We start from the raw sequence: 23,332 nt of genomic DNA, 5'->3' as shown, positions 1-23,332 counted from the left end.
CTATGAAGGGAATAGGGTTAACACAGCACAGCAAGCCAGAAACCAAAACACTTTTTTTGTCCAAGCCCTCAAGAACTACAGTATGATAATCTGTATCATCAGAGCTTCCTATACAGTTCATCTCTTTCCGTAACGTGTTCAGGCTGGCAATTAAGGAGAATGAGAGGCTCAATTAAAGATGTTCCAGAATTGCTGTATTCGAAACACTCTTCACTTCTGCACAGTTTTCCTGACGTTCTTACGGTAATCAAGCTGTTTTTAACATCCCTTTAACTGTCGCTTCTGCAGAGATATCATTTTCTAAACTAAAACTCATAAAGAACTACATAAGAAGCATTAGGTGCTTGGTCTGAAATGAGCTTTTGAACACCTTAGTAAGCTCCATTCATTGCACTGGCGCCGTCGTAGCCTCGACCACGGCATTTGTTCGCCGATATCCCCCTTATACTTTCAATCAGTTCATTTTGTTATTTTTCAAGACCTGGGGCACTTTTTCAGTCACATTCCCGAAGCTCAAGAAACAAGCACTTAGCTTCCTAGTACATACTGTATGGAAATTAAAAAAGGTTTCTGAATTAATGACTTTTTGGAGGGTTAGTGTCAAAATGATATATATATATTTTTTATATCGATGATATTTATACAGACGCATGGGCCCCCAGAGCTTGTGGGCCCCCCTGCCTTGCGTGGGCTGCGGGGCTGTCCGGTTTGCCAGTGACTATTGTCTTTCTCTTTGAGTCAACAACTCACCACACTTTATGCACTGAAGTGCTAGCTCAGTACTATATTCATTCTCTGATCCTTTTATTGGATGGACAACATGTCCGTTCATACTGTAAGAGCTCTGATAGGTCCTCCGGAAGTCATCATAATTCCTGTGTAATTCTATGGAAGGGGGTGAGAACCATGAGCCTCCTAGATTTTGTATTGAAGTCACAGAAGAAAAGGTGAGTAATTTATTCTGCAATGTTCATGGAAATGAAAGAGGAAAAAGATGCCTATTTCTAACTATTTTAGAATGCAAAGATGCAAAACATTTACGTCCGCTCTTCTCACTAACTTTTTGTGAAAAATATAGATGCTACCATGGTTACGGATAATCGTAAATAATGATGTGTGAGAAAGTAACAGATGCACAAATATTACCCCCCAAAGAAAATGCTAACCTCCCCTATTATTGTAGAGGATAGCATGGCATGGCGGTATGATATTTGTGCGTCTGTAACTTTCTCATTCATCATAATTCACGATTCATTCAGTGATTATCTGTAATCATGGTAGCAACCACATTCATGTAGAAGTGTTTAGAAACATATTATATTGTTATTGTTTTATTTAAAATCCAAACTTTTGGAGTATAGAGCCAAAAGAAGAAAGAAATGCTTCATTGAGGGCAATGTATTTTGAGCACACAAAGGCTTCATAATTCATAAAGGTCTTGTTAACTGACTGATAATATCTCAAATAACAAAACATATAAGATCTCCTAAGCCTGTGTTAACCTCAGACCTTATTTTCGGCATATATCCCAAAACCCAATTATTTCCCCCATTAATATCTCCAATAGGAATGGCCAACGAACCAGAGGTAGAAAATACTAACTCATTTCCGGTTTTTAGGACTACAAGCTGGCAAGCTCTATTGCACCGTTATGGGAGATTCTGGAGCGGCTCCTTAGACAGTGGGTGTTTCTCAATATGCATCCTACCGTGCTCCACACTCATGCTCCGAGTGCATTCTCCGACCACGTTCTCTTGAGTATGTTCTTGTGAGGACGAGAGTGTGGAGAATGCATAAAACAATACATTTGGGAAGCACTCCCCCTACTGTATTACCTCACGCTTCACCTCCCCATTCACTGAACCTTCTTCCAAGATATAAACAAAGCCAACGTTTTACTTCGTAATTATCAGCTAGAAATGTGAAACGTAATAATCTAGCTAGCCAGCTAGTTAAACAGGAATAAATGACATAAAACTAATGTTATGCAAGGTAGATGTACATTTTTCGTGGGTGTCTACCAATTCTTTGTGGCTAGAAAGCTAGCTAGTTAGCCCTGTTGACTTAATATGGACTTACCATTTCACTTAACTGTCTTCCAGCCAGGACAAAAATGGCAATAGAGACAAAACAAGATATACACAAAGCAACCGATTTACTTCATAACTGTCAGCTAGCTGTATGTGAATCGTAATAATGTAGCTAACCAGATAGTTTAACAGGCAAAACGTATATTATTCAAGATGTCAATTCTTTGTGGGTAGCTAGCTAACAATTCTTTGTGGCTATCTGGCTAGCTAACAGTACTAGTAGCTAACCAGTTAGCCCTATTGACTTACTATGGGCTTGCGATCTACGGTACATAGGCAGGTAAACATGCCAAAATTAACACAGTATGTACACAGCATGCATTGAGTTCAAGAAATGTGGCATCATTTTTTACATGGTTGCATCATATTTCTTTGCATACTTTCCATTGAAGCTTGCATCGATGCATGCTTCAAGATATGTACAAACGGAGCACGCATTCGAAGTGCCCTCTGTGCTCAGTTTCACATACTTTGATTAGGACTCATACTCCGACACTCCCGTGCTCCAATTTGCGTGCTCGGAGCATGGTAGTATGCATTTTGAGAAACACCCAGTGTTTTCCACCACCATCAACAAAACACCAAATTATGACATTTTTGGTGGAAGAATGGTGTCACATCCCTCTAATAGAGTTCCAGACACTTGTAGAATCTATGCCAAGGCAGATTGAAGCTGTTCTTGCGGCTCATGGTGGCCCAACACCCTATTAAGACACAGGTTAGCGTTTTTCTTGTTCTGGAGGCAGCTCTGCAGAGTGGTCATTAACTGGCACAGCCACGAAGTCATAAAATCTGATTTTAAACCTAACCCTAAACTAAGCCACACTTCTAACCGTAATGCCTTACCCTAACCTTAAATTAAGACCAAAAAGTACATTTCTGTTTTCATGAATTCTACAATATAGCCAATTTTGACTTTGCAGCCGGCCTATCAGCAGAAATCACTCAGTTCTGCCTCCAGGACAAGACTCGTGACAATAAACATCGACACTTTGTTTGTTTTTCGAATATTTGGGCAGTTATCTGTATGTTGCTTATTTTTATGTAAGGCTTGTGAGCCATGTACGCATGCAATTATAATGAATTAGACTGCAATCTAATACAGTGGGGAGAACAAGTATTTGATACACTGCCGATTTTGCAGGTTTTCCTACTTACAAAGCATGTAGAGGTCTGTAATGTTTATCATAGGTACACTTCAACTGTGAGAGACGGAATCTAAAACAAAAATCCAGAAAATCACATTTTATGATTTTTAAGTAATTCATTTGCATTTAATTGCATGATATAAGTATTTGATACATCAGAAAAGCAGAACTTAATATTTGGTACAGAAATCTTTGTTTGCAATTACAGAGATCATATGTTTCCTGTAGGTCTTGACCAGGTTTGCACACACTGCAGCAGGGATTTTGGCCCACTCCTCCATACAGATCTTCTCCAGATCCTTCAGGTTTCGGGGCTGACCCTGGGCAATACGGACTTTCAGCTCCCTCCAAAGATTTTGAATTGGGTTCAGGTCTGGAGACTGGCTAGGCCACTCCAGGACCTTGAGATGCTTCTTACGGAGCCACTCCTTAGTTGCCCTGGCTGTGTGTTTCGAGTCATTGTCATGCTGGAAGACCCAGCCACGACCCATCTTCAATGCTCTTACTGAGGGAAGGAGGTTGTTGGCCAATATCTCGCGATACATGGCCCCATCCATCCTCCCCTCAATACGGGGCAGTCGTCCTGTCCCCTTTGCAGAAAAGCATCCCCAAAGAATGATGTTTCCACCTCCATGCTTCATGATTGGGATGCTGTTCTTGGGGTTGTACTCATCCTTCTTCTTCCTCCAAACACGGCGAGTGGAGTTTAGACAGACCAAAAAGCTCTATTTTTGTCTCATCAGACCACATGACCTTCTCCCATTCCTCCTCTGGATCATCCAGATGGTCATTGGCAAACTTCAGACGGGCCTGGACATGCGCTGGCTTGAGCAGGGGGACCTTGCGTGCGCTGCAGGATTTTAATCCATGACGGCGTAGTGTGTTACTAATGGTTTTCTTTGAGACTGTGGTCCCAGCTCTCTTCAGGTCATTGACCAGGTCCTGCCGTGTAGTTCTGGGCTGATCCCTCACCTTCCTCATGATCATTGATGCCCCACGAGGTGAGATCTTGCATGGAGCCCCAGACTGAGGGTGATTGACCGTCATCTTGAACTTCTTCTATTTTCTAATAATTGCGCCAACAGTTGTTGCCTTCTCACCAAGCTGCTTGCCTATTGTCCTGTAGCCCATCCCAGCCTTGTGCAGGTCTACAATTTTATCCCTGATGTCCTTACACAGCTCTCTGTTCTTGACCATTGTGGAGAGGTTGGAGTCTGTTTGATTGAGTGTGTGGACAGGTGTCTTTTATACAGGTAACGAGTTCAAACAGGTGCAGTTAATACAGGTAATGAGTGGAGAACAGGAGGGCTTCTTAAAGAAAAAACTAACAGGTCTGTGAGAGCCGGAATTCTTACTGGTTGGTAGGTGATCAAAATGCAAATGAATTATTTAAAAATCATACAATGTGATTTTCTGGATTTTTATTATAGATTCCGTCTCTCACAGTTGAAGTGTACCTATGATACAAATTACAGACTTCTACATGCTTTGTAAGTAGGATAACCTGCAACGTCGGCAGTGTATCAAATACTTGTTCTCCCCACTGTACCTACCACAGTGTATTTTAGAGTTTTCCACCACCATCAACAAAATACCAAATTAGGACATTTCTGGTGGAAGAATGGTGTCACATCCCTCCAATAGAGTTCCAGACACATGTACAATGCCTTCGGAAAGTATTCAGACCCCTTTACTTTTTCCGCGTTTTGTTACGTTACAGACTTATTCTAAAATTGAGTAAATTGTTTTTTTCCCCTCATCAATCTACACACAATACCCCATAATGACAAAGCAAAAAATTATTCAGACCCTTTATTCAGTACTTTGTTGAAGCATCTTTGGCAGCGATTACAACCTTGAGTGTTATATAATATAATATTATGCCATTTAGCAGACGCTTTTATCCAAAGCGACTTACAGTCATGTGTGCATACATTTTTACGTACGGGGGGTCCCGGGGATTGAACCCACTACTCTGGCGTTACAAGCGCCATGCTCTACCAATTGAGCTACAGAGGACTTGGGTATGACACTACAAGCTTGGCACACCTGTATTTGGGGGTTGTTTCTCCCATTCTCCCAGGTTGGATGGGGAGCATCGCTGCACAGCTATTTTCAGGTCTTTACAGAGATGTCCAATCGGGTTCAAGTCTGGGCTCTGGCTAGGCCACTCAAAGACATTCAGAGACTTGTGCCGAAGCCACTCCTGCGTTGTCTTGGCTGTGTGCTTAGGGTCGTTGTCCTGTTGGAAGGTGAACCTTCGCCCCAGTCTGAGTTCCAGAGCGCTCTGGAGCATGTTTTCATCAAGGACCTCTCTGTGCTTTGCTCCATTCATCTTTCTCTCGATCCTGACTAGTCTCCCAGTCCCTGCCGCTGAAAAACATCACCACAGCATGATGCTGCCACCACCATGCTTCACCATAGGGATGGTGCCAGGTTTCCTCCAGACGTGACGCTTGGCATTCAGGCCAAATAGTTCAATCTTGGTTTCATCAGACCAGAGAATCTTGTTTCTCATGGTCTGAGAGTCTTTAGGTGCCTTTTGGCAAACTCCAAGCAGGCTGTCATGTGACTTTTACTGAGGAGTGGCTTCCGTCTGTCCACTCTACCATAAAGGCCTGATTGCTGCAGAGATGATTGTCCTTCTGGAAGCTTCTCCCATCTCCACAGAGGAACTCTGGAGCTCTGTCAGAGTGACCATCGGGTTCTTGGTCATCTCCCTGACAAAGGCCCTTTTTCCCTGATAGCTCAGTTTGGCCGGGCGGCCAGCTCTAGGAAGAGCCTTGGTGGTTCCAAACTTCTTCCATTTAAGAATGATGGAGGCCACTGTGTTCTTGGGTACCTTCAATGCTGCAGAAATGTTTTGGTACCCTTTCCCAGATCTGTGCCTCGACAATCCTGTCTTGGAGCTCTACGGACAATTCCTTCGACCCCATGGCTTGGTTTTTGCTCTGACATGCAAATGTGGGACCTTACATAGACAGGTGTGTGCCTTTCCAAATCATGTCCAATCAATTTAATTTACCACAGGTGGACTCAATCATGTTGAAGAAACGTCTCAAGGATGATCAAAGGAAACAGGATGCACCTGAGCTCATTTTTGAATCTCATAGCAAAGGGTCTGAATACGTACAGTTGAAGTCGGAAGTTTACATGCACCTAAAAATTCCCTGTCTTAAGTCAGTTAGGATCAACATTTTATTTTAAGAATGTGAAATGTCAGAATAATTATGGCGAGAATGATTTATTTCAGCTTTTATTTCTTTAATCACATTCCCAGTGGGTCAGAACTTTACATACACTCAATAAGTATTTGGTAGCATTGCCTTTAAATTGTTTAACTTGGATCAAATGTTTTGGGTAGCCTTGCCAAGCCGCTTTTTCAGTTCTGCCCACAAATGTTCTATAGGATTGAGGTCAGGGCTTTGTGATGGTCACTCCAATACCTTGACTTTGTTGTCCTTAAGCCATTTTGCCACAACTTTGGAAGGATGCTTGGGGTCAACTTAGTGTATGTAAACTTCTGACCCACTGGAATTGTGATACAGTGAATTATAAGTGAACAAATCTGTCTGTAAACAGTTGTTGGAAAAATTACTTGTGTTATGCACAAAGTAGATGTCCTAACCGACTTGCCAAAACTATAGTTTGTTAACAAGAAATGTGTGGAATGGTTGAAAAACAAGTTTTAAGTACTCCAACCTAAGTGTATGTAAACTTCCAACTGTATGTAAATAAGGTATTTCTGTTTTTTATATTAATAAATGTGCCAAAAAATATAAAAACCTGTTTTCACTTTGTCATTATGGGGTATTGTGTGTAGATTGATTAGGAAAACATTTAATTTAATCCATTTTAGAATAAGGCTGTAACATTACAAAATGTGGAAAAAGTTGAGGGGTCTGAATATTTTCCCAATGCACTGCAGAATCTATGCCAAGGCGCATTGAAGCTGTTCTGTTCTGGTGGCTCGTGGTGGCCCAACGCCCTATTAAGACACTTTATGTTGTTGTTTCCTTTATTTGTATGTACACTCTTGGGAAAAAATTGCTATCTAAAACCTAAAAGGGTTCTCTGGCTGTCCCCTTAGGAGAAGCCTTTGAATAACCCTTTTTTAGCTCCAGGTAGAACCTTTTTGGGTTCCATGAAAAAACTTTTCCACAGAGGGTTCTACATGGAATCCAATATAGTTTTATCTGGAACCAAAAAGGGAACCCCTTTGGAACCCTTTTTCTAAGAGTGTACAGTAAAGCTTGTGAGCCATGTACACACACAATTATAATTAAGTGGACTGTAAACTAATACCTAACACAGTGTTTAATAAACCATATTTCTATCCCAAATGGCACCCTGTTCCCTATATAGTGCACTATATAGTGAATAGGGTGTCATTTGAGACACAACCCCTGTCATCCTGGCTATGGCTGCATATATACAGCAGTTTAATCTGAATACTAAATGTTATTATTAAAAGCTTTTCCTTCCCTCCCTGGTGTAGGACAGTGTCTGTGTCCCAAATGGCACCTTATTCTCTACATAGTGCACAACTTTTGACCAGAGTTCTATGGGCCCCGGTGAAAAATAATACACATACATAGGGAATAGGGTGCCATTTGGGACACAGCCTGGGACAGTGTATACCTGGTAATGAGGAAAGTACCCCAGAGCCTATTGCATTCATTGTGCAGCAGGCAGCAGCTAGAGCGGTATAATTAAGTCATGAATTGCTTTAGTGCCTGGACAGCACTGTAATGGTTCTGGAGATTAACAATTAGGCTTACCTGTATGTACAAGGTGTGTGTGCTGTGTCCTTTTTCAATCTCTCTCTTTCTCTTTCTCTCTCTCTCTCTCTCTCTCTCTCTTTTTCGCTCTCTATGTCTCTATATACTCTCTCTCTATTTATCTACCCCCCCTCTCTACCTCCAGAGAGATTATCAGTAGGTGATGACGAAATTCAGAAATTGCAGCTGCACTTCACGGAAGCTTCTGTGAAATCATAGAGCTCTAGGTAGAAAGAGCACGGAAATGTTAGAGCCAGCCTAGCCAGATCTGTCTGGCCGTGTCTAGACTTGACAGTTCATGCAGCTTTAGTAATCTGATCATTGAGTTCTGTTCATGGAATTCCGAACGCGTCATGCATCTACACCTACAATTAAATGTGTCTACCGTGTCCACAGTGTGTCCAGATTCCCTTTTCCCGTGTTGAATTCAAATGCCAGTATGCATTCTACAAATGGTGGAATAGGCAAAATATGATAATAACACAACAACTGATGGCAGTAGCTAACTACTGTAGCTAACTAGCCAGCTAACCTCTGTAACTTGCCAACAAGCTAGCAAGCAACGCTAAAGGGATTGCAAATGGGTTAGCATAACTCTAGCCAAACAGAAAATAGTTTCTATAAAAATTAGCTACCTGGCTAGAGTTTATGAGGCCAGCAAACACGCTCCTTACGTGCTAGGAACATATTTCCTCCAAAGTTATAATGAAAAGGTGCCTCTTGGTCCCAAAACACAAGTTTTCTGGGGACTTGTGGGAGGAGTGCTGATGATGTCGCCCACTGTATGCTCTTTCGGTAGCTTGAATGCGTCCAGACTGAGGATAAATCCTCACACAATGCATCCCTGAACATCTCCTGAAGTGGTCAGCCAGATCTGAACACAATCAGACCACAAAGTGACTTTTGTGCATCCTGACCCATCTTTTCAATGCGATCTTCGTATTCTGATAGCAGAAGTCGCATGTAAGTGTCAAATGTAGACACAACCTCTGTGATTCAGCTAACTCTTCTGTTGTTGATTGTCATTCCAAACATGTAGCCAGAATGACAAGGACGATTGAGGAGTTGGCTAGGGCACAAATAGGCCTAGATCTAGCAGGATAGGGGAATCAAATGTACCTTGGTTGTGTGATAGAACTCCTTCCCACAGATCCCAAGTCCAACAATCATTATGCTACAGGGTCTCTCTCTCTCTCGCTCTCTCTCTTCTCTCCCTCATTTTTCCATTCCCTCTAATCACTACAGACAGCTGAGCTGTAGAACCAAAGCCTATTAGACAATGCAGATGACAAGAAAGAGATGGAGCAAGAGAGAGAGAAAATGAACGAAAGAGAAAGAGAGCAGCAAAAAGGGAGAAAATTAGCGGTGGAAAGGCCAGGGACGGAGAATAAGCCATGTCTGGCTTGTCTTAACATTTCTGCATACCAAATGACACCCCATTCCCTACATACAGTGTAAAACATGTCCTGTAATTTTTAAAGTAAATTACTGGCAGCACAGTATCCAGTAGGTTACTGTAAATGTATAGTAAAATACTTGCAGCACAGAAGACAGTACATTTCTGTAGATTTACAGGACCTTTACTGAAACACAAATTTACAGCATATTACTGTAACACATGACTAATGCAACATGCTATATTTCTAGAATTTACAGTGCATTACTGGAAGCACAGTGGTTAGTAAACTGTTGCAGATTTACATTGCATGCAGCTAATGCCGTTTGATGGGCAGAATTTCTGTTACATATATTTGATATTGGTATTTCAATAGTTTCAATACCTATTTTGTAATTTGTAATTCACTGGCCTGAAGAATGATTCATGTATTTTGTAAAATTTTAATTAGAAAACATGTATTTTGTATTTTCTAAGTAGCCCGCTTAACTACACTAACATTCTCGGTAACGGTAACATAATCTTTTTAAGCAAAATAGCTGCCTCTGATTGGGAACCACAGCCGGCCAACATAGAAATAGATACACTAGAGTGTATCCAAATCACACCCTGACCTAACCAAAGGTCAGGGCGTGACAGTACCCCCCCCAAAGGTGCGGGCTCCGGCCGCAAAAACCTGACTCATTAGGGGAGGTTCCGGGTGGGCATCTAGCCTCGGTGGCGGCTCTGGCTCCGGCTTCGGACGTGACGTAGGCAGTAAACTCTTCTCCCATCCTGCCTCCCCTTTGCACGCCCGGTCCGGTCTGGACCCCGGCGCGATTCTCCCCCTCTCAGTCCTCCCACAAAGCACCTAGTTCTGTCTGTACCCTGGTGTGGGAGCCCTCGACCCTGGAGAGGGGCTGACGTTTGGTCCCGGCCCAGCAGTCCTCCCACGATGCACCAAGTCCTGTCTGGACCCTGGTGTAGGAGCCCTCGACCCTGGAGAGGGGCTGACGTCTGGTCCCGGCCCAGCAGTCCTCCCGCGATGCACCAAGTCCTGTCTGGACCCTGGTGTGGGAGACCCCGAACCTGGAGAGGGGTTGACGTCTGGCTCCGACTCGGACCCCGGTGGAGTGGATAGCTCCAGCATGGGGGAAGAGTAGACGACCGGACCCGGACTGGGCACCGGTGAAGCGGACTGCCCCGGCTCTGGTAGGGAGCAGATAACCGGAGCTGGACTAGGCACCGGTGGAGCGGACTGCTCTGGCACAGTAGTGGAGCAGCTGACCGGAGTTTGAGCAGGTACGGGGCGCACCGGGCTGGTGACACGCACCACTGGTTTAGTGCGAGGAGCAGGCACGGGCCGTACCGGGCTGGGGACATGCACCACTGGTTTGGTGCGAGGAGCAAGCACAGGCCGTACCTGGCTGGGGACACGCACCACTGGTTTGGTGCGAGGAGCAGGTACGGGCCGTACCGGACTGGAGACACGCACCACTGGTTTGGTGTGAGGGGCAGGTACGGGGCGCACCGGGCTGGAGACACGCACCACTGGTTTTGTGCGAGGAGCAGGCACGGGCTGTACCAGGCTGGGGACACGCACCACTGGTTTGGTGCGAGGAGCAGGTACGGGGCGCACCGGGCTGGAGACACGCACCACTGGTTTGATTCGAGGAACAGGCACGGGCCGTACCAGACTGGGGACACGCACCACTGGTTTGGTGCGAGGAGCAGGTAAGGGGCGCACTGGGCTGGAGACACGCACCACTGGTTTGATGCGAGGAGCAGGCACGGGCCGTACCAGTCTGTGAAGGCGCACTGGCGGCACAGTTCGTAAAGCCGCCGCATAGCCTGGTGCCTGCACGGTCACACACTCCTCAAAGCGAGTGTGGGGAGTTGGCTCTGCTAAACCTGGCTCCGCCAGCCTCTGCTCTAAGGCCTGCTGCTGGAGGGTTAACTCCTCTCTCAGCTCCTCCTGTTGCCTGGCCAGCTCCTCTCTTCGTGCATCCACTGAGTCATTCTCCCTGTGAGCCTCCTGCAGCGCCTCCTTCTGAAGGGAGAGCTCCTGCTCCCGCTTAACTTACAGCTCCCGTAAGGCGGTGGTCTCCTCTCTCAGAGTACTGAGCTGCAGGTCTTGGAGGGCATCTATCATAGCGGCTTCTTCTATCGCTATCTCCCTCTCCACAATCAGCCCTTCCAGGGCTTCCTGCTGCTCTGCCAACCACCCTGTGTGCCCCCCACCAAAATTTTCTTGGGGCTGCCTCTCGGGTTTCCTTCGTGATTGGGACCTTTTGAGTCGCCGTTTTTTCTCCCTTCCTGCCTCCGTCTGCTCCCAAGGAAGGCGATCCATACCTGCCTGGATCTCTTCCCACGTCCATGATCCTTTTCCGTCTAATATCTCCTCCCATGTCTATGATGTCTGCTCCTCCTGTTCACGCTGCTTGGTCCGTTAGTGGTGGGATCTTCTGTCACGTTTGTTGTGTAAAGGATCGGACCAAGGTGCAGCGTGGTATGCGTACATAGTCGTTTATTTTAATAAACACCGACAAAATAATAAAATCCAACAGACTGTGAAGTTCAAGAGGCTAAACATCAAACAAGCCAAACAGAAACAAGATCCCACAACATAGGTAGGCAAAATGGCTGCCTAAGTATGATCCCCAATCAGAAACAACGATCGACAGCTGCCTCTGATTGGGAACCACACCCGGCCAACATAGAAATAGATATACTAGAATGTATCCAAATCACACCCTGAGAACAGAGAATACAGGTGATCTCTAAGGTCAGGGCGTGACAGTAAGTCGCTTTGAATATGAGCGTCTGCTAATGAGCTCTGCCCTCAAACAAGGCCAAATTTGATAAAAAATTAAAGTAATTTGAGTGCGGAGCACATTCGAATAATACCCAGCAGTATTGATGACGTCCCACAAGCTGTAACGCGTACGCAGAGTAGCCTTTTTCTTCTTCTACCGAAACCAATACCAAACCAATCATGTGGTTGTTCGATGAAACGAAGCTTCGGACATCATTGATCACGTGCTTCTGATAAAGTGATACAGGCATCAGCACACTGCTTCGAAGGAAACTGCTTAGCGACTTCGACGCATGCCTCAGAGCTCCGGTATCAAGCGTAACATCACTAGTGTTTTCACTTTGAACGAAAATAAGGGGGTTGATCCCTGAGCCTTCTGGGCAATGTGTTTGACAGGTAGCTTAGTGGTTAAGAGCCTTGTGCCAGTAACCGAAAGGTTGCTGGTTCTAATCCCTGAGCCAACTAGGTGAAATATCTGTTGATGTGCCCTTGAGCAAGGCACTTAACCCTAATTGCTCCTGTAAGTTGCTCTGGATAAGAGCGTCTGCAAAATGACTAAAATGTAATGTAATGCGTTAAATCCCACCTACTCGAATGACCCTGCTGCCCCGGAGCTGGAGAGGAAGTAAAAGTCACTTGCACGCTAACATTACAGCTGCCATTAACAAACACAGAGCAGAGACGCCAACAAGCTTGCTAAATTGTTTCCAGATAAACTGTAAAAAAATAAATAATAATTAAAAAGGCAGGGTTACAAACAACACAATTTGGGTAAATATTGGACAGAACACACGTTGGGTTATTTTGACCCATTCAGTTGGGTCACAAACAACCCATTGTTTTCTTTAAGTTGGGTTGTTGATGCTGGGTTATTGAGCTATGATCCCCCAGGTCAGATCAGAATACTTGGTAGAGGTGTGGCCTATTGGGGGTGTGGCTTTCAGATTGGTATTTTTTGTCAAATTTTTTTTGCAGTATTACTTTAGTGCCTTGTTGCAAACAGGATGCATGTTTTGGAATATGTTTTATTCTGTACAGGCTTCCTTCTTTTCACTCTGTCAATTAGGTTAGTATTGTGGAGTAACTACACTACTGTTGATCCATCCTCAGTTTTCTCCTATCACAGCCATTAAACTCTGTAACTGTTTTAAAATCACCATTGGCCTCATGGTGAAATCCCTGAGCAGTTTCCTTCCTCAACTGAGTTACCCATCTACCAATAGGTGCCCTTCTTTGCAAGGCATTGGAAAACCTCCCTGGTCTTTTTAGTTGAATCTGTGTTTGACATTCCCTGCTCGACTGAGGGACCTTACAGAATCTTTGTATCACTGAGGGACCTTACAGGGTAATTCAAAACACTAATATTGCACACAGTGTCCATGCAGATTTTTACTCCTGAACTTATTTAGGCTTGCCAAAACAAAGAGGTTGAATACTAATTGACTCAAGACCTTTCAGCTTTTGTAAACATTTGTAAAACATAATACTACTTTGACATTATGGGGTATGGTGTGTAGGCCAGTGACAAAACATATTTTTTAAATATTTATTTTACCTTTATTTAACTAGGCAAGTCAGTTAAGAACTCATTCTTATTTACAATGACGGCCTACACCGGCCAAACCCGGACGACGCTGGGCCAATTGTGCGCCGCCCTATGGGACTCCCAATCACGGCCAGTTGTGATACAGCCTGGAATCAAACCAGGGGGTCTGTAGTGATGCCTCAAGCACTGAGATGCAGTGCCTTAGACCGCTATGCCACTCGGGAGCCCAATCTCTATTTAATCTATTTTAAATTCAGGCTGTAACACAACAAAATGTGGAAAAAGTCAAGGGGTGTGAATACATTCTGAAGGCATTGTATGGGGCACCAGAGAGAGTATAGATCAGGGTTTATAGATGGAGAAAGAGAGAAAAAGACAGAGGGAGGGGGAGAGCGAGGGGGGGAAGGGGGGAGGCAGAGGGAAAGAGAGAGAGAGAGAGAGAGATAGAGGTGGGGGAGAGCGAGGGGGAGGGAAAGAGAGAGAGTGAAAGATAGAGTTGGGGGAGAGCAAGGGGGAGGGAGGGGGTGGCAGAGAGAAAGAGAGAGAGAAAGATACAGGTGGGGGGAGAGTGAGGGGGGAGGGGGAGGCAGAGGGAAAGAGAGAGAGAGAGAGAGAGAGAGAGAGAGAGAGAGAGAGAGAGAGAGAGAGAGAGGGGGGGGAGCAGAGGGGGGGCAGAGAAAGAAGAGAGAGAGAGAGAGAGAGAATTGAATTGAACATTGAATTGAGAGAGAACGAGAGGGTGAGAGAGAAAGAGAGAGAGAGGGTGTTTTTTTAAATCTCTCTATTCCTCCTTCCCGTCCACCAAAGCACTAACCACCATCGTCTCATCGCCTCATCTCACACAGCTACAGACGCACAAAGGATCGCAATATCTATCAGGGTGTTCCTTCTTATCATCTTCCTATGTGAGTATATATTTCTATTACCATTTGCATTAGAATAAACAGTGAACCAATGTAAGTGAGTCCAATAAGGTTTGTTTGAACAGCCTGTCTGCCCCGCTCCATCTGTGGTTGTAGCTGACCACCCAAAGAATCTGCAGATAACCATCAGCTTTCTGTCCAAGTTCTAAACCCTGTTCGTAACACATACATAATTGTAAGAAAACATTGGAGTGCATGGGGCTTTTACTAAAGAGGATATACCTATTTTATTTTGGTTAATAAGTCATAGAATTGATCAATCTGTCTTTTTTTTTTGGTGTCTTGTTACCATGACAACGACTGCTCCAAATGACGGGAGAAATTGAGGTTATCTGGAGTCCTCTGACCCCAGGTTCAGTTTTCAGATTCAACCTTTGATTTGAATATTTATCTCACGTGTTATATCCCCAAGAGAGACATAGCTAGGATATAATCAGGCATGTTTCTATTGTGACAGACAGCAGCTGGACTGGGATGCATGACGTGTGTGGGGGTGTGTGTACCTCTCATTGACATAGTATGACTTCCCCCTCTCTGATTATGTGTGTGCCACTGCTCCACATTGATTGGCTTTGCTGACTGTGCATTGTATAGGTCCTCAATGTGTCTTTCATTGACTGTGTGTAGGCTGTGGTGTGTGTTTTATTGACTCCTCTCTTAATGTGTTTTTGCCTTTGCCTTTAACAACCAGCTCATAGTGTGTCATTCCCATTGATTAGCTCACTAAATGTTTTTGTTACTATACTGATTTCTGTCTCACACTGCGGAAGTATGTGTGTGTGTGTGTGTGTGTATGTGTGTGTGTGTATGAAGGGTAGCGTACAGTGGAAACAGAACATTCGGCGTTAGCACTTTACATTCATTAGGGTCCATTAACCTCCCGAGTGGCGCAGTGGTCTAAGGCACTGCATCGCAGTGCTAGCTGTGCCACTAGAGATCCTGGTTCAAATCAATGCTCTGTCGTAGCCGGCCACGACCGGGAGACCCATGGGGCGGCGCACAAGTCGTCCAGGTTAGGTGAGGGAATGGCCGGCAGGGATGTAGCTCAGTTGGTAGAGTGTGGTGTTTGCAACGCCAGGGTTGTGGGTTTCGATTCCCGCGGGGGGCCAGTATTAAAAAATAATGTATGCACTCACTAACTGTAAGTCGCTCTGGATAAGAGCGTCTGCTAAATGACTAAAATGTGAAATTCAGACTGATGCAGCGGTTGCGTCCCAAATGACACTATATTCCCTATATAGTGTACTGCTTTTGAGTAGGGTCTGTATAGGGAATAGGGTGCCATTTGCGACACACAGTGAAACAATAGGGCCCTTGTGTGAAGAACGGCACTAAAGGGCTATGGTATGGACTAAGGAGTGATGAATAGAAGAGATTGCACAGAATGTGTTAGTCTGAGCCAGCACATTAGCTACTGCATTCAACCTCACTGTACTTGGGAGGTAGGATCGAGACTGTGTGTGGATAGCTGTACCACAAATATGGAATAGGATGTTCAACAGCTGAAGTATTTATTTCATCCTGTAGTCTACTTGTTATAACCTGCCTCATACCTTTTTCTCATCTGCAAACATGTGGCCTATCTCTCTACACTTTCAATAATTCAACTGTAGTCCTAAATGGAACAATGTTAGGATTATTGAGTGTCTCCTTTAGCCAAATGTCAAGCTCCTCTCCTTCCTAGAATACAGTGTTATTACAGTATGTTATGTCTGTCTGTCTGTCTGTTTGTCTGTCACTCTATGCTGAACTGCTGTTCCCAAGGTCTTTCACCAGATTACTTCAGTAGACATTGTGTAAGGGTGTGTAGGAGGAAGGGCTAAACAGCTGCACATGAAGAAGGAAAATATTATATGAAAATATGATGTAATTAATGTAAATGAATTTATATGCAACCCCAACATACCTGGCTCATGTTGGCTGTATGTGGAAGGGACAAGAGAGAGCGGAAGTGTGTTTGTGTGTGTGCGTTTGTTCGTGTGCATGCATGTGCATGCTTGCTTATGTGTGTCTGTTAGTTGTTTTGTGTCTGACCTTTGATTACCCCCCCACCCCAAGCTGAATGGAGAGATGGGCAAAAAGAGTAATAAAAGGGAAGCAGTGGGAGAGACAGACATTTAGCAGACGCCCCCCGCCCCCCTTGTCCCTGCTCCTGTTCCTGTTCCTGTCCCTGTCTGTTTATGTGTAGCTATCTGTCAGATAGACAGGCCCATATGGTACTGAGGTTGGGAGATGAAAGGTTGGCCTCGGATTACCTCTGTGTTGCTCCTACACAGTAAATCAAGGATAGTTGAAATCACAGTATTAAAAACATTTGGGTTAAATTGACTCTATTGAGAGTTATCTTAGCCCTCAAGAGAGTGATACGCTCCCTGGAGTTAGTGTTGATAACTGGAGTTGATTGGAACGGAGTACTTTTAACTTAACTTAAGAATAACCAGAGACAGGGAGTTCAATCTTTATCCACAGATGTTGGAGGGGCCTCATTGTCAATATTTCCCAGCATACTCTGTTGCAGGTTGATATTTAACATAGTTTGTTTCAATATCTGTGTTTTTGCATCTACATCCCTTAATGAAAAAAACAGGCTTCTGGCAAACTGTTGTGACCTTTTGCCAATTTGCGGCAACCTTTGAACTTCTGGCAAACAATTCTGAAAACTTGTGGAGAACATTATACTGTTTGCTGCAAATTTGCTGCAAACTCGGTATGAATAAGCAAATAAGATCAGGTTTGTGGTTACTGTGTGTTAACATTGAAACGTTGTATCTACATAAACCAAATAACATATAACTTTAAATAAACTTGCTTCTCACAGAGAAAACTAAACTAAACATACTATATAAATGTACTAAATATACTAAACAACATGTATTCAATGTCTTAACAGATCAAAATAAATCCAAAACAACTTCAAATCATGAGCATGCTAATGAAGAAAATAGCAAAGGCTGGATATTTCCCAAATGAATTGTTTATTTAATATTTTATCTAGCTACAACATTGCCACTCCTATTTGCCATATCTTCAATTTAAGCTTACTAGAAAGTGTGTGCTCTCAGGCCTGGAGGGAAGCAAAAGTTATTCCCATACCTAAGAATAATAAAGCCCCATTTACTGGCTCAAATAGCCGACCAATCAGCCTGCTACCAACCCTCAGCAAACCTTTTGGAAAAATTGTTTTTGACCAGATACATTGCTATTATACTGTTAACAAATTGACAACAGACTTTTAGCATGCTTATAGGGAAGGACATTCAACAAGCACAGCACTTGCACAAATGACTGATAATTGGCTGAGAGAAATGTATGATAAAAAGATTGTGGCGGCTGTTTTGTTAGACTTCAGCACAGCTTTTGACATTATCGATCATAGTCTATTGCTGGAAAAACGTATGTGTTATGGCTTTACACCCCCTGCTATATTGTGGATACAGAGCTATCTGTCTAACAGAACAGAGGCTGTTCTTTAATGGAAGCCTCTCCAACAAAATCCAGGTAGAATCAGGAATTCCCCAGGGCAGCTGTCTAGGCCCTTACTTTTTTCAATCTTTACTAACGACATGCCACTGGTTTCGGCTAAAGCCAGTGTGTCTATGTATGTGGATTACTCAACACTATACACGTCAGCTACAACAGCGACTGAAATGACTGCAACACTTAACAAAGAGCTGCAGTTAGTTTCAGAATGGGTGAAAAGGAATAAGTTAGTCCTACATCTTTCAAAAAACTAAAAGCATTGTATTTGGGACAAATCATTCACTAAACCCTAAACCTCAGCTAAATATTTAATTGAATAATGTGGAAATTGAGCAAGTTGAGAAGACTAAACTGCTTGGAGTAACCCTGGATTGTAAACTGTCATGGTCAAAACATATTGATACAACAGTAGCTAGGATGGGGAGAAGTCTGTCCATAATAAAGCGCTGCTCTGCATTCTTAACAACACTATCAACAAGTCAGGTCCTACAGGCCCTAGTTTTGTCGCAGCTGGACTACTGTTCAGTCGTGTTGTCAGTTGCCACAAAGAGGGACTTAGTAAAATTGCAATTGGCTCAGAACAGGGCAGCACGGCTGGCCCTTGGATGTACACAGAGAGCTAACATTAATAATATGCATGTCAGTCTCTCCTGGCTCAAAGTGGAGGAGAGATTGACTTCATCACTACTTGTATTTGTGAGCGGTATTGACATGTTGAATGCACCGAGTTGTCTGTTTGAACTACTGGCACACAGCTCGGACACCCATGCATACCCCACAAGACATGCCACCAGAGGTCTCTTCACAGTCCCCAAGTCCAGAACAGACTATGGGAGGCGCACAATACTACATAGAGCCATGACTACATGGAACTCTATTCCACATCAAGTAACTCATGCAAGCAGTAAAATTAGATTTTAAAAAACGGATCAAAATACACCTTATGGAACAGCGGGGACTGTGAAGCAACACAAACATAGGCACAGACACATGCACACAAACACATGATATCACATGCACTATACACACATAGATTTTGTGTTGTAGATATGTGGAAGTAGAGTAGGGTCCTGAGGGCACACACTTAATATGTTGTGAAATCTGTTGTGAATGTATTGTAATGTTTTAAAATTTTTATAACTGCCTTAATTTTGCTGGACCCCAGGAAGAGTAGCTGCTGCCTTGACAGCAGCTAATGTGGATCCATAATAAATACAAATACAAATACATGAGAGAAATGTGAACACTATGGGGATGTTGACCTTAGGATGTTTAAAAGGGCAACTACAGAACTTACACGAGCCAAGTAATAACTGAGCAATAGCTTTCAACCAATGGAAGTTTAAAAGATAATTAACCACATTTAAATAATTAAAACAATAAAAACTAAATCAAACCCAGTTCAGAACTATTGCCTTTTTGAGTGAACTTTGGAGATGGCAGCCCTGTGGATGTCCTTCGTCCAAAGCTTGTTGAATGCATACACTTAAACAATCAGAAAACACAACAAAATAAAATGGATACTGAAAACTTTTAGATTTTGGCATCTTAAAAGGTAGACACAGCAGCTAATGGGCGGGTTTGGCTTTGGAAAAAACGGGGTCAGCAATTACAAAGTTGCCTTGATGTTGTTATGCTTCTCACTGAAACTGGAATTCTATATATTTTCCAGCAAGGAAACAATGTTTCTGCCTTGTATAAACGCTATATAAACAAACAATGTAGCTAGCATAAAATGGGACTTAGGCCTACGCAATCTACCTTTAAATGTGTGTTCAACTGTTCCTAGAAAGCCACAGTATACAATATTTTTCTCCAGCCAAGCCTCAACACAATTGATTCAAACTTCTGAACTAATTATGATATTCAATAGTGATGTAACGTTTGATACCGGAGCTCCGAGGCATACGTCGAAATCGCTAACTTCAAAGCAGTGTGCTGATGCGTGTATCACTTTATCAGAAATAAGTCATCAATGATGTCCGAAGCTTTGTTTGATCACATGCTTTTTCAAACCATGTGTTGCAAAATGCGATATCCCACTGTTTTCGCCGTGGTTAAGGTGCTTTCTTCGATTCCAAGCTGCTTTCAAACACTGTGCTCTACTGGATACTGTACTTACAAACATAGTTAGGATTTTGAGTAGGGAACTATGGCACATTCAGGGATGAGAAGGTATGAGGTCAAATTCTGTTGAAAATTGTTTTATGTGAAACCACACTTTCTGCACTGTTGTTCAAATAATTGCGTTGCAGTTCTTGAAACAAACCAGTGCACCTGGCACCTACTACCGTACCCCGTGGAAAGCCACTGAAATCTTTTGTCTTGCCCATTCACCCTCTGAATGGCAAACATACACAATCCATGTCTCAAGGCTTAAAAATCATTTTTTAATCTGTCTCCCCCTTCATCTACACTGATTGAAGTGGATTTAACAAGTGACATCAATAAGGGATCAAAGATTTCACCTGGATTCAGCTGGTCAGTCTATGTCATGGAAGGAGCAGATGTTCAAACTTCAACCAAAAATAATAGGACAAAACTGACTGTGAAGTAGTCCTATTTGTAGAAAATCGCATAGTAATCAAAATCCTCTTTTCTCAAACTCTGGTACTTGACCAATGTTTACCATTTACATAGTTATTTGTTCAATTCCAGCATTCACTTACAGCATGTTCATCAATATCTGTCACGTTTCTTTTGTCTTAGTACAGCGATATTTCAAAAAATTAAATTTTAAAATCCTTCAGAATATCAGAATAATTATTCTACTCTTTGACCGTGTATTTTTTCAGGTTTAATTGCAGTTCTTACGTTCGGCCAATTTCGGGTCTCTAGAATCAGAATCACCTTTATTCTCCAAATACATTTGCATTTACAGAAATGTTACTTGGTGAAATGGTGCTGTCACAGTAAACAGAATATGCAAACAGACGATTAACAGGTTATACAGACAACATATGTAGAAGCATAGTTTACACAAATCCACATGCGGTATGTACACTGTAAGCTATGAACTACACGCTACACTATAAACACTAAGCTACATTATACATGATATATGTAGAGATGTATAAATAAAAAACTATTTTACAGGATGATGTGCAGTGGGGGAAATATGTATATGAAAAGAGTCAAGTGCATATGAGGATGTACGGAGAGCGCAAAGAGTAGTGCAGTTCTAGGATGATAGTGCAGGGTGCGTAGTCCATGGATGAGTAGTGCAGAGTGCATAGTGCATGAATGAGATAATCGTTGTGGACCATGTGGCCGGTTGTTGATGGCCCGGCGCAGGGGAAGAAGCTGTTCAGGTAGCCGGAGGTTTTGTTCGTGATTGACCTGGGCCCGGTTTTCCAATGGCTATGGAACTTAGGCTTACAAGTGGCTAATGATTAATGATTCATCTTTCCTACAACGGCTGAAGATGTACCATGCGTCTTCCAAAACACCACGCAGAGAGAACGGTTGCTAAGTGCGTTGTTGGAGCATGAGTCGATAATGATAGGATCAAAAGAAAGGGAATGCTGTTCCCGGATCAGCTTTCTCTGTTCAAATCTTACCTTAACATTATAATTATTTCACAATACTTACAACGGATCAGCTCCTAGAGAGATATTACCACCTGCGGCTGCAAATATTGATGCTGCTTATTCTAATGCTTACCCAAAAAAAATGCACTAAATCACAGAATTTGGCACATCATTGTGCATGTGTTAGGCTACACATCATGAAATATATTGAGACAAATTACAGTAGCCTACAAGTAGCAAAAATAACTCAATTGATATGAACATGAAATCTATTTCAATATGATTGAAATAGGCCTATAGTCTGCTGTTTATATTTGAATGCAGTCATCTCGGTTTTCATTTAAAGCATCATTTTATATGTCCCTTGTTTGTATCAATTGCAAAGACATTGGCATCTTTGAATTTGTAGTCAACTTTATTCTGATGTTATCAGTGGTCACAAAGTGTCACGCCCTGACTTATGGGACTCTTGTATGTTAAGTCAGGGTGTGGAAATCTGTTGTATATTCTATGTTCACATTCTAGTTGTTGTGGTTCTATGTTTGGCCGGGTGTGATTCCCAATCAGAGGCAGCTGTGGCTTGTTGTCTCTGATTGGGGATCATACTTAGGTAGCCTTTTTGCATCATTAGTTGTGGGATCTTGTTCCGTGTTAGAGGCTTGGATTGTGTTTAGCCTTAGGACTTCACGTTACGTTGTTTTGTTGTTTTGTTTGTGTGTTTATCGTTGAAAGAAACATGTACGCATTTCACGCTGCGCCTTGGTCTGACCCGTCTTTAAACGAACGTGACAGAAGATCCCACCAAAAATGGACCAAGCAGCGTGCCCAGGAGCAGACATCCTGGACATGGGAGGAGATCCTGGACGGAAAGGGATCCTGGACATGGGAGGAGATTCAGGCTGGGATGGATCGCCGTCCTTGGGAGGAGACAGTGGAGGCCCGGTTTAGAGAGGAGCAACGGCAACACAGAAGGCGCCGGCCGAGGAGGAAGCCCGAGAGACAGCCCCAATAATTTTTTTTGGGGGGGCTAAAGGGGTGGTCAGGGATCGATGGAGAAGAGCCCCGACGACTGCACTCGTGGGGGCTGAGGGAGGAGTCCTCACGGGAGGAGGACTGGGCGTGGAGAGTGAAAGACTGGTACAGTCGGAGATCTCTAACGTCAGTTCCCAGTCCGGTACACCTCGTGCCTGCGTCTCGCACCAATCTAGTGGTGCGTGTGCCCAGTCCGGCCCGGCTCGTTCCTGCTCCTCGCACCAGGCCAGTGGTGCGTGTTTCCAGTCTGGTACGGCCCGTGCCTGCTCCCCGCACCAAACCAGTGGTGCGTGTCGCCAGCCCGGTACGCCCCGTACCTGCTCCTCGCACCAAGCCAGTAGTGCGTGTTCCCAGTCCGGTACGGCCCGGTACGGCCCGTGCCTGCTCCCCGCACCAAGTACTGTCACGCCCTGACTTATGGGACTCTTGTATGTTAAGTCAGGGTGTGGAAATCTATGTTGTATATTCTATGTTCACATTCTAGTTGTTGTGGTTCTATGTTTGGCCGGGTATGATTCCCAATCAGAGGCAGCTGTGGCTCGTTGTCTCTGATTGGGGATCATACTTAGGTAGCCTTTTTGCATCATTAGTTGTGGGATCTTTTCCGTGTTA

General features: G+C 43.6%; 1 protein-coding gene across 2 annotated transcripts in view; it reads left to right on the top strand.

The window, feature by feature from the left end:
- The window catches only part of LOC121549964 (E3 ubiquitin-protein ligase RNF152), a 76,130-nt gene that overhangs the window by 37,697 nt on the left and 15,101 nt on the right, over window positions 1-23,332 (top strand). The window contains exon 2 of one of the 2 annotated variants that reach the window (XM_041861993.2): window positions 14,563-14,660. The exons of the other annotated variant lie outside the window; for it this stretch is intronic. The gene's annotated coding sequence lies outside the window, so the exon portion shown is untranslated. The remainder of the gene's footprint in view (window positions 1-14,562; window positions 14,661-23,332) is intronic. 2 annotated transcript variants of the gene reach the window in all.

The sequence above is a fragment of the Coregonus clupeaformis genome, chromosome 34 (assembly GCF_020615455.1).
Source record: "Coregonus clupeaformis isolate EN_2021a chromosome 34, ASM2061545v1, whole genome shotgun sequence".
Taxonomy (NCBI): domain Eukaryota; kingdom Metazoa; phylum Chordata; class Actinopteri; order Salmoniformes; family Salmonidae; genus Coregonus; species Coregonus clupeaformis.
This window is presented reverse-complemented; position numbering and strand designations above follow the sequence as displayed.